The 12,561-nt window shown below is 53.6% G+C and overlaps 1 protein-coding gene and 1 non-coding gene across 4 annotated transcripts in view; one reads left to right on the forward strand and one right to left on the reverse strand.

The window, feature by feature from the left end:
• Positions 1 to 12,561, reverse strand: part of TSPAN9 (tetraspanin 9) — a 190,586-nt gene that overhangs the window by 171,516 nt on the left and 6,509 nt on the right. For all 3 annotated transcript variants that reach the window (XM_069581499.1, XM_069581500.1, XM_069581501.1), the window contains exon 2: positions 10,768 to 10,836. The gene's annotated coding sequence lies outside the window, so the exon portion shown is untranslated. The remainder of the gene's footprint in view (positions 1 to 10,767; positions 10,837 to 12,561) is intronic.
• On the forward strand, positions 10,963 to 11,035 carry TRNAG-CCC (transfer RNA glycine (anticodon CCC)). The gene has a single exon. It is a non-coding gene; the product is annotated as a tRNA-Gly (tRNA).

The raw sequence follows: 12,561 nt of genomic DNA on the forward strand, positions 1-12,561 counted from the left end.
AGATGAGGCTTCCCAAGACCCAAGGCCAGAGCTGCCCCGAGCCTGCCAAGGCCCAAGAGATCCAGAAACAGAAAGAGCAGAAATCCAGAGAGAGGGAGGTACCAACCCAGCTGCTGGGAGTTCACCAGGCAACCCCCTCAAGAAGCAGGGATGGGCCAGCGTGGGGAGGGACACGCCTCCGGCCTCTAAATGCTGCTCCTTATCAGACTGGCCTCAAGTCAGCCCTGGGCTGCCTCCCGCTCCTCCCCGGATGAAAAAGAGGAAACTGCCTGAGACCTACCTCCTCCCTGCTCCCCATTCCAGCACTCTGTGGGCTCCAGGCAGGGCGGCACCTCGTTAAGGGGTTAAGAATGAGCAAATTCCTGCGCTATTCCTGGAGCCTCAATTTCTACCATCCTTCCATTCTGGTCAATTCTGAGAGAGGCCAGCGGCCAGGAATGCCAAAGAGATCCGAGCCCGGCCCACCAAACCCAAAATAACCGCGCACGTGCCTCTCCCAAGTCCTCCGGGATTTGGCCATTTTTGATGCATGTTTTCCTACAACGCTGCCCGCAGGCCCCGTGGGGTCAACACCTACAGGTGCCGGAGACTCTGAGGCGCTCCCAGGGGGAGCTGAGGAAGGTGGGGGCAGGTGAGGGGGGTGGTAAGAAAGACAGAGTCCAGGGTCGGGGTCTGGCTAGGCTGGCTCCAGCCCTCTCTGCTCCTCTAGCGGGGAGCTCCTGGGGGAGTCAGCCTCGGGCTCCTCCTCGGGAAACTTCCAGGCAGTGTCCTCTTCCCCACAATTTCCTGTCCGCCTCCTCAGGGGAGGTCACCATCAGTCTCCCTCCCAGATACAGACACATTAATAAGAAGCTCCTGAGTTGAGAGTCCTTAGCCCTCCCCAGAGACAGCTCCCAGCCTTGAGACTGAAGATGTGTTAACTGCTCAGTCGTGTCCGACCCTTTGAGACCCCACGGACTGTAGCCCTACAGGCTCCTCCGTCCACAGGATTCTCCAGGCAAGAATACTGGAGTGGGTTGCCATCTCCTTCTCCAGGGGATCTTCCCGACCCAGGGATCGAACATGGGGTCTCCTGCACTGCAGGCAGACTCTTTACTGTCTGAGCCGCCAGGGAAGCCCACCATGAAGATGGATGCTTTTAAATCAAGCGAGTGCTCCAAGTGTCTGGGGAAACGGACTGGATGAAGGACATGTTTCTTTTCAAATCTCGAAGCAAGTATTCATTCATTCAAAAGAGATTTGAGTGCGCACCGAGTGCTCAGTGACAAGAAAACAGGCAGAGCATCAGTGGAGGGGAAAATCCAGGCCCCTGCCTTTCAACAGAAATAAAGAGACAGAGGTTAAGGTGAGTTGACAGAAATGCCCCAGCCGGGCAGAGACTGGAGGCTACACAAGTCTTCAGTGTGAGTCCTCTGGCCACACAAATACTGCTCAGAGTCCAGAAGTAGGGAAGGGGACGCAGGGTCTCAGAAACACCAGCGTGGGTGGAGACTGCACCACGGGGTTTAAGATGTGGCATCCCCGAATGGTTTAGCTCCTGACACAGGTCAGAAATGTCAATGAAACTTGACTTAACCACTGTCCTAAGACAGATACTCTCTCTTAGGTGTTTGTTTAAAGCGGAACCATCCCTCCAGTGAATGCCTGTGAGGATTTTTTGGCAATGAAAATTTATTTTGAGGCAAGGAAAATTTAATTTTTGGCAAATTGAAAATGTAGCCATTTTTGGTGGGGGTCCAAAGGAGAAAAGCCCCACAGTCTAAGGAATTGCGGTCTACCCCTCCCTGTGCCCCGCGGTCAGGGTGGGGCTCACCGCCCCCCCAGCCCAGCGCCTTCCCTCACCCTGCCCCACAAAGAGAGGGTCAGATCCCCCCACCTCGATCATGGGCACAGCACCATCAGCTGAACGTCATTTGGATGAGCAGGGATGAAAGCAAATGATGAAACAGACGTAGCCTCAGTTTTATTCCAAACTAGGTCAGGCGGGCTTCTCCTCTGAGCCCTGTAGAGAGAGCTCTGGCCCCCTCTACAAGCGATCCCATCCCTTCTCACTCGGCCTTCAGAGCCCAGACCTGGTGCCATGGACGCTGCGGGGCCAAGCCTCAGGGGGAAATGGGAGAACTTGATGAAACAGAGAAGGCCTCTGGTAGCCCAGAACAGGTCAGAGACTCACCTAACCTCACATCACCTGACATTCTCTGATCACACAGAGCACCAGGGCCAAAAGATGACTGGGACCCTCACAGACTCAAAGTTGGCCAGGGCTCACCTGCCAATGACTCCTGACACTGCTGACATGTGAATCCATTCTCCTAGCCACAGAGAACCAGAACTCTGGGTGGAGGCATGGGCAGAGAAGTCAGGGATCAGAGACGGGCCTCCTGGGTCTCCCCGGAGGGAGAGTTTACCTACCATCTGCCTGGAAGTAGCAGACTCTCGACTGGTGCAGGCCGAGAACCTCCATTTAGTTTTTCCAGCTCCTCGGCCAAAAGGAGCGGCTGCGGTTCCTTGTCTCACTTGTGAGGCCAGATTTCTCCGAGGTCTGCAGTGTCAGCTCTGCACGTTCTTAACTCTAAGCACCGGGACACATTAAGCCCGAGAGCTGATCAGATATCACAAACCCAGCAACAGGAGCAGGACGCCGGCGGCCTGGCACCTGGGAAAGCATCAGGGCAGCTGCAGCGGCCTGCTCCATCCCGCCCCCAGTCTCCACCGAGCCCTGTCCTGTCTCGGAGCCGGGTCCCTTCCCACCCACGGGACAGCCTAGGACGGGGAGAGAGGAGCCACAAGGCCGAGTCGTGCGGCCTGGACGGCTTCACAAACAGCGAACCTTTCAGCCACAAGACAGTTCTTTTCTGAGAGATGCTGGGAGAGAGCAGGGAGAAAATAAAACATCAAGGGGTTTTCAAACATGAAAGCCCTCTCGGCCTTTGTTCTCGGCTGATGAATGCACAAAGCACCCAGCAGACGACAGGGGAAACGAACAGGGTGTGCAGGAAAGTACTTCATCAAGGCCAGGCAGGGGCCCCAGGGAGAAGGAAGCGGGATGAATGAGAACCCTGGGAGGACTTCTCCAGTGGCTCCACCGCAGCATCCTCGAACCTGGGAGCAGCATTCCCCAACGACCCCCGAGCTGGCTCTCCCCCGCCCACCCTGATTCCTCCTGCCTCCCTGCCACTTCAGACATTTCACACAAAAGAAGAGATACCACACGTGGCAGGTGATAAGACAGCTATACAAACAGAAACATCAGGGGAAGTCAGAATGTGAGGCTCACTGTGAGTTGTCTGGGAAGCAAAGTCGGATCGAGCGGGAGGGTCTTCTCACTCCACCTCTGAAGGTGGGAGGGGACAGGGAGAGAAAGTCTGGAGCACTAGGGGTGTCCCACTTGCTGGGCAAATGAATGAATGAGGTGAGGACCGGCACAGGCCTGAGTCTGGAGTGACCGGCTGGCTTTCATTAGGACCCTTGCTTCACTCACTGACACACATTCTCCGGAGATGCCATGAGAATCAGCAGCTGGTACCGAGCAGCCAAGGGGCCAGCAGCTTCCGAAGGACAGGCAGGCTCCCACCCTACTTCTCGACCAGAGAGCTGTCCGTTACAAAGCCCTCACTCTAGCTCACTCTCATCTCCTGCCAGATAAGCAGCTCCCCACACACACACACACGTACACAGAAGGTACCACTAAGCCAGCAGGAGGGTCACGCGTCCTGCCTTGCCAGTATCCCTGGGTGACCCACGTGGGCAAAGGGGGCTGAGAAGGGGCAGAGCCTGGACTGTCCTCCAGACATCTGTGAGGTGGAGCCCCCAGCATCCCAGTCTTTCCTCCTGGGCCCGTGCAGGGACTGCACAGCCTCGCCCTCCCACCTCTCAACACACCTGCTCTTGATATGACTGCCAGCCCTCCCATCAAGAGGGGCGTCTCTGCCCCAGCCCTAAGGTTCCAGTGGGTCTAGTGACTTGCTCTGATCAAGCAGAGGGTAGATATTACATTGTGAGACCTCAGAACTTCCATCTCAAGAGGTCTTGAAGATTCCATTTTCACGTAAAAGGCCAGGTCCCTTGAGAATGAGAAATCACATCGGGGAAGAGAGGCCGAGCAGCGAGCCAGTACCAGCCCGACATGTGCCAGAGGGGCTTCTGGACCACCCAGGCCACCCTCCAGAGCTCCCAGCTGACTGCCACCAGACCACCCAGGCCCTGCAGGGCCCCAGCTGACCACATCCGTATCCACAAGCTCAGGGGCCAAGCCCAGCGAGCTGTGCCTGGTCCCTGAGGATCAGTTCAGAAGGACATCTAAAGAAGTTTCCATTTAGTATATTGTGCTTGTCACGCAATCATGTCTGACCTTTTGGGACCCCATGAACTGTAGCTTGCCAGACTCCTCTGTCCATGGAATACTCCAGGCAAGAATACTAGAGTGGGTTGCCATTCCCTTCTTCAGCAGATCTCCCCAACCCAGGGATCGAACCTGGTCTCCCACATTGCAGGCAGATTCTTCACCATCTGAGCCATCAAGGAAGCCCTTCCAGTTAGTATTATGCGATGCTATTTATGGAAATTAAGATAGTAGGTAGACAGCTGGATGCTAGTCTATCATTAAAATACCTGGAAAGAACATAAACCGAAGTATTAATAGTGATTGCCTCAGAAGGGTAGGATTATAGATTTTCCCTTTCTACAACATCTGTATCATTTGCAGGTTATAAGGAGTTTGTATTATTTTTGTGCAACAACAAAAACAAAAAGGTACTTTTTAAAAATTCACCTTGAATTCTGCAACAAGCCTATTTTCCTAAAAATCCACTTTCATCCTGGCACTCCGCTGTTTAGGGGCCAACACCAGCTGTCCACTGCTAGTCTGCCAAGATCAGTCTCCTCTGGGGGGCACTCCAGGTGCCCCTGAGTAAAGGCTCGCCCCCATGGCCAGCTTGTTCCTCCCCCTTCCAGCCAAATCACCGGGCCATGCCCGTCTTGATCCAACCTCCCAGCTTGCCATCCTGGTCTCTTAAGCCCCAGCCACACCTCCCCTGGGCTCCTCTAGGGGTCCTCAGAGAACAGCCCACCCAACCCTGCCCTCAATGAGACAGTGTCCTGTATTATTCTCCCTACACTGCAGGGACTGACTGCCTCTAGTAGGAGACATCCGTGGACCCAGGCCAGCTGGCCACCACCATTCCCAGTTTCTCGGTCTACAGCAGGGGCAGGCAGAGCCCAGACCAGAATCGACCCCGCTTCCCTCTCTGCTGCCCCAGCCTGGATGGCAGGTGGTGACCCCGTGCTGGTGCCCCAGCCCAGCAGCAAGCCAGCAGGAGCCCCTCTGTAACAGCTGCTAGTGTGGAGCGACTCACGCCCCGGGGGTGCTCCGAGAGCTCCCCCCACCCTCGGGTCCCACGTGCTACATCCAGAGCCCAACTGTGGCTTCAAACCTGATCGCCTTCCTGGGGGACCCAAGGAAGATTCAGTTCTCTGCAGTCAGCCTGTCCAGTGTTTAAACAAAGCTGTTTAGAATCTCCCAGGATGAGACGAGCGGAAATGGCAAGCTTCGAGCTCCACCTCACTTTGCCTGAAACAAAACATGTCATTCTACATGTTCACACCCCCTACTCTGACCCACCTGGCACCCCGCTCCTCTGAGCCCTTCCAACCATGGGGTGGGGGGCTTGCCAGGGCAGGACCCATGCCCCCTAACCAAAACCTCAGCCTCCACACTGGGGCCGGCAGCCAGGAACTGTGTTTGCTTCACACTCTAAAGGGAGGGGCGCGTTCGCATCACAGGTATATGCTGACCTGGTGAAAGGGCTCAGGTGGGCCTCTCAGCTAAGAGAAGGATGCAGGAGAATGCCCTTCTAGACAAACCCACACGCGCAAACACGCTGAGACAAGCACACACACACTCGCACACACACACATACACTGACACACATACACTACTCGCACACACTCACACACACGCATACTCAAAGACACACATATACACACAGATATACTCATACACATACACACTCACACACACGCATACTCAAAGACACACATATACACACAGATATACTCATACACATACACACTCACACATACACACATGCATACTCACAGACACACATGCATACTCACAGACACACACACATACACACAGACATACACACACTCGCATGCACACTCACACATACACACACATATACTCACAGACACACACATATACATACATGCATACTCACAGGCATACACTCACAGGCACACATACACATAGACATACACGCATGTGCACACACATACATACACACATATACTCACAGATGCACACATATACACACATGCATACTCACAGATAAACACATGCACACACACATATATACTCACACACACATACTTACACACACACATATACACAGACATAAACACACACTGGTGCATACACATACTTGCGCACACACACACCCACACACACATATACTCACACATAAACACATACTTGCACATGCATGTACACATACTGACACACACACACTCAGACAAGCACAAACACACACTCACACATACACACAGACATACACACACACACTCACTGACACACACACACTCACTGACACACACGCACAGCCGCACCCAGTTCTACCCTTGCTCTGAGCACTCCCTGAGATCACGCCTCTCCCCGTCCACTGCTCTCAGAGGCCCGTTCCCACCCCAGGCCCTCTCCCCAGCTCTGAACCCAAGCCCCTCTCCTCCCGGGGTTGCAGGGAGCACAAGCTATGCTGGGACGGACGCACAAGCACAGGGCCACTGCTCGCCAGGGCTCCAGAAGGCTGGCCCAGGTAGAGAGGGACGTTGTTCAGGTTTACAACAATTTACTCACTCTAATTTATTTTCTTTTTCACCTGTTATTTTCCAGTCACTAAGTCATGTCTGATTCTTTGCGACCCCATGGTCTGCAGCACACCAGCCTTCCCTGTCCTTCACTGTCTTCTGGCGTTTGCTCAAACTCATGTCCATTGAGTCAGTGCATTTTTTGAATCTGCACAAAGATGCTTTGAGGGTTAGCAGTGGCCCTGCGTTGCCAAGGCCAAGGCCAGAAACACATCAAGATCCTACATGGGGGTCTGAGGGACCCTCAGTCTTCCTGCAGTGACAGCCAAGCCTCCCCAACAAGTAGGGGGTTCCAGGGACCGGCTGAGATGCCTGACTCTTCAGACCCCCTGGGCGGCTCTCCACCCCTATCCTTTCCTGCTTGCAGCACAAGGTCAGATATTTTTACAAATGCTGACTCTGGGTGTAGAGATGATTACAAGACTCTCAGAAAGCAAGCAAGTATTCAAAGTGCAATAAATTTCCATGTCCTAGAAAGGGAGTGGGGAGGGGGTGGGAACCTCAAACACACAGACAGTATTAAGCCAGACACTCAAAACTCATCTCTAGGACTTCCCTAGTGACTAAGCAGTAAAGAATCTCCTGCCAATGCAGGAGACACTGGTTCAATCCCTGGTCTGGGAAGATCCCACATGTCTCGGAGCAACTAAGTTTATGTGAGTGTGCTAAGTTGCTTCAGTCGTGTCTGACTCTTTGCGACCCCATGAACTGGGGCCCACCAGGCTCCTCTCTCTGTCCAGGGATTCTCCAGGCAAGAATACTAGAGTGGGCTGGCATGCCCTCCTCCAGGGGATCTTCCCAACCCAGGGATGGAGCCTGAGTCTCCCACGTCTCCTGCACTGGCAGGCAGGTGTTTTACCCCTGGGAAGGCCGACTAAGTCCAAGCACCACAACGATTGAGCCTGTGCTCTAGCAACCCGGGGTCTGCAACTGCTGAAGCCCACGTGCCTAGAGCCCATGCTCTGCAACCAGAAAAACCACCACGATGAAAAGCCTGTGCGTCGCAACTAGAGAGTAGCACCCCCTTTCCACAATTAGAGAAAAGCCCTCACACAGCAACGAAGACCCAGCACAGCCAATAAGTAAAAATTATTTAAAAAAAAAAAAACTCATCTACACGTGGCTGCTGATCAGGGACCGAAGCGCACATGGTGATGGGTGAGCCCGCAGACTCGCAGCTCCTGGCTGCCTCTTCGAGAGCCCCGCCAGTGCCGCTGAGTCTGGGCTGCAGATCTGGTTTGAGAGGAGGGCAGGGGGAAGCCGGCCTCCACCTGGCGGATGTTCTCATTCCACCAGACTGGGGCTCTAAGAAGATGTTAGTTGCTCAGTCGTGTCTCACTCTTTGCAACCCCATAGACTGTAGCCCACCAGGTTCCTCTGTCCATGGGATTCTCCAGGCAAGAATACTTTAGTAGGTTGCCATTTCCTCCTCCAGGGGATCTTCCCGACCCAGGGATCAAACCCACGTCTCTTTTGTGGCAGGTAGAGTCTTCACGTCTCTTTTGTGGCAGGTAGAGTCTTTACATCTGAGCCACCTGGGAAGCCAGGGGCTCTAACTGACACTCAGACTATTAATGTATTGGGCTGGAGCCCAGAGATGGGGGCTCTTCCTCCTAAACTCATCAGGCTGGGGCAGGAAGCAGGTGAAATGAGAGTGGCCACAGAGGCGTCAGCGCAGGACAGAAGTCAGGCCGCTAGCTAACCAGTCGGGCAGCCGTCTCTGTGGACATCCTCAGCCCCCAGCCCAGCTTCCATCAGGACTCAGAGCTCTGGTTCACTCATTAACCTCGTCCTTCCATCCTCCGTCCACCTCAAGGCCAGACACAGAAGGCATCTGAGCGATGGAGGGGAGGAGACAGGCCTGCCCCAGGTCACCGAACCAGGCAAAGGTAGACGACCTTCCACCTGGAGCTGGTCACCACTCCAGAGGCTCAACCACAGGAGAAGACCTAGCTAAATCAAAGCCTGAGAAAGCCTCAGGAGGGGATAAACTTCCTGTCCAGAAGGGCCTTTACTCAGACCCCCGACTCTGCCTTCAGCACAGACCCACAGAAGGACAGCCGTCTGGCTAGATGGCAAGTGATGCTCAGCTGTCCGGCTCCTCCCTTGAGGCTCCTCCCAGCATGCTGGGCTTGGCAGGGCCCCTCCAGGCAGGCCCTGTGGGATTTCTGTGATGGGGCAGGACAAGGCAGGACCGGCGATGACCCTCACCCACTTGTGCACAATTCCCTCCATCCCCGCCACCGGATTTTCAGCAGACTGGCTTCCCTCGGCCTGGCCTCGTGCCGGCTGCCGGCCAGTCGTCCTGTAGGCGGTGCCCCAAATCCCAGGGAGGCAGACTGAAAGCACACCTCCCCCCTCCCCTGCCAGGCCCCAAGGGAGCTCGGAATGACTTAGAATGAGAGCCTACATCCTGGCTGCAGCAGACTGCAGACTCAAGGAGGGACAGGAGCAGATTCCCTGGCCTGATAGGAGGGGCCGAAGGTCAGCTGGAACGGCAAGGCTGGGGGCTTGTTGAGCTGCTGACCCCGCCCCCAGCACTAAAGATGTGGTCTTAGGCAAGTCTCTGGCCTGCGTTCCACTTAACTGCTGCCATTGCGAAACGGGAAATGCGAGCTACCCCGCAGGACCCTTGTGGAAACTAAATGAGAGTAAAAGTAAGATTCAATACTGCAGCCATGTTAAATTAGGTGTGTCTGTGTGTGTGTGAGTCACTCAGCCGTGTCGGACTCTTTGCGACCCCATGGACTGTAGCCCGCCAGGCCCCTCTGTCCATGGGATTTTCCAGGCAAGAATACTGGAGCGGGTTGCCATTTCCTTCTCCAGGGGATCTTTCTGACTCTGGGGTTGAACCCAGATCTTCTACATCAGATGCAGATTCTCTACCGTCTAAGCCACCAAGGAAACCTAAAGTAGCTGTGGACGTACTGACACTGGCAGATGATGACGATGACAAATATGAATTCTGGCACCTGAGTGTCGTGTGACAAGCACAGCAGGCCAGTAAGAGGCCCGAGGCTGCTCCTGGGGCTCCAAACAGCTGTGCTGGGACTCACAAAGAAGGGACTCTTGACAAGAAAACTTCCCACCCACCACCCTTATCACCACACCACCCCCTCCACCACGCAGTCAGGTTCTGAAAGGTAAGAGATTCACAAACCACCCAGCAGGAGGAAGCCACAGGATAAAACACACATCAGGTAAAACATTAAAAGACCCAGGTCTGTAGGCAGCAGCGCTGGAACCTGAATCAGCACCATCCACAGCAGAAGCCTGGGTAGGCTGCCACCCACATCCAGCTCCACAGGGGCCTCAACACACCGGTGGTGGGAAGAAAGAAGCTACCAGCAATATCCCCCCGGAGCCTGCAGGAGCAGAGATGAGGACCCCTGGTGAGCATCCTGGCAGAGGGTGCCCACCCAGAGGGCTAGAGGCTTTCCTGCAGGGCCCAGTAAAGAGGAACAGATACAGGTGGGACTGGCCAGATTCCCAGAGATTCTTTTCTGGCCGGCTGGTGGGAGGTCCTCCACCCTGGCTCCCAAGCCCACTGCCGGGAGGAGACAGGAAGCAGGAAGTTAAAGGCCTCTCCTGTATTCCCCCAGGCTTCCTCCCTACCATCAGGGTGGTGAAGAAAGAAATTAAGAATACTGCCAGCTACCATTCAGAAACAGCGAGGAGGAGGGACTATCTCCCTGGCCCCCAAAAGCCCAATTTGAGGGGCTTATCAATTCAAAGTCAAGAGCTGGGGGGCAGAGAGACAGCTAGAAAATGTCAACATCCCAGTCCATCCTCAGCCCCCAACTCACAGTGAAAGGGCAAGAGAGACTCTGGCTTTTAACAGTTTATAACACTCAGACTTTCAGAGGCCCCACCACACGGTGAACCCAGACCGGCACTGACCTGTTTTTTCCTTGAATTTCCTGCAAATACCTTGACGGCTGACAGATCAGAGACGATCCCAGGATATTTCTGCAGGAAAATACACAAAACACTAGGTGATTACCTGCTGTAAAGGCACTCCAGGGCGAAATCTGTCCAGCAACGGCCATCCTTTGGTCTGCAGTCTCTCCCATCAAGAACCCGCTCATTAGGACTTCCCTGGTGGTCCAGTGGCTAAGACTCTGCGCTCCCAATGCAGGGGACACAGGTTCAATCCCTGGTCAGGGAACTAGATCCCACAAGCCGCAACTAAGACTCTCCTAGGCGCAGCCAAATAAAATATTAAAAAAAAAAAAAAAGAAAAACCTTATTCATTCAACAACTGGAGAAGGCCAGAAGGGCAAATGGGTTTTGGCTGCTGTGATAGTCCATTCAGCTGGTGCATGCTAAGTAGCTTCAGTCGTGCCCAGCTCTTTGCGCCCCCTTGGGTTGTAGCATGCCAGGCTCCTCTGTCCATGGAATTTTCCAGGCAGGAATACTGGAGTGGGTTGCCATGCCCTCCTCCAGGGGATCTTCCCAACCCAGGGATAGAACCTGCGTCTCTTTCGTCTACCTGAACTGGCAGGCAGATTTTTTACCACTAGTGCCACCTGGAAAGCACTCAGCGGGTGGTGGGTGCTAAAGACTCAGCGGGAAAGACATCCAAGATGGATTAGTGATGTCTGCTAGGGGCCCTTCTAACAGTAAGAGTATCTGTGCCAGGTATTTGCCATCCCTGGGGTAGACCCTTGGCATCCAAAGGATTTACTGTCTGGAATTCTGACCACTCACAGTGAGACAAAGTTTCATATATCTGAAAGTGTGTAAGTTGACTGAGACAGGAGAGAGACCCTCTGAGGCCACTTTGTTGCATCCATCTCTGCTACATCCAAAGTTCCTTTTTTTATATAATTTTATTTACTTATTTATTTTTGGCTGTGCGGGCTCTTTGTGCTGTGCGGGCTCTTCTCTAGTTGCAGGGAGCAGGGACTACTCTCACTGCGATGAATGGGCTTCTCATTGCTGCGGCTTCTCTTGTTGTGGAGCACGGGCTCTAGGGCACACAGGTTTCAGTAGCTGCAGTTCTCAGGCACTAAAGTACTAGAATACAAAGTCATGGTGCACGGGCTTACTTGCTCCAAGGCATGTGCGATCTTTCCAGACCAGGGGTTGAACCCACATCTCTGGCACGGGCAGGTGACTTCTACATCACTGAGCCACCAGTGAAAGCCCCAAAGTTACTTTCGAGGAGCAATAAAAACTTGGTGAAAAATGGCCATCAAGTGAGAGATTAAACTGTTGCAGAAGTTGAAAGTGTGGTTAATTTGGGATGCGAAGATATATACAGGAAACATTTGGCCCTTCGTGGAAACATGACTCCGGAGAAAGCCAGGCTCGTGCACAAATGGTGCTGCAGACGCAAACTTGGGATTCTAGAAGGTTCAAGGTTCCCCCAACACAATCTACTCATTGGCCCCACTGAGCTGTTCAAAGCCCCAGCACTTCCTCAGTGCTGTTCCTCAGGCTCACCCTTCCTTCCTTCTGTCGAAAGGAAAGCGGTCCTTCAGTGTTCACGACAAACACCACCTGGTACATGATGTGTTCCTCTAGAATCAGAGTGATCAACTCCAACCCCGTTTGAATCCATATTATACTTTCATAGGCTGCTCACCTTATATTTTGAACTGTCATTTTTCGGAAGATCTTTCTTAACCCTTTATTGCATTATGTGCCCCATGAAAACAAGGACCTTTATCATTTTCATTTTTGTATCTG

The sequence above is a fragment of the Ovis canadensis genome, chromosome 3, assembly GCF_042477335.2.
Source record: "Ovis canadensis isolate MfBH-ARS-UI-01 breed Bighorn chromosome 3, ARS-UI_OviCan_v2, whole genome shotgun sequence".
Taxonomy (NCBI): Eukaryota; Metazoa; Chordata; class Mammalia; order Artiodactyla; family Bovidae; genus Ovis; species Ovis canadensis.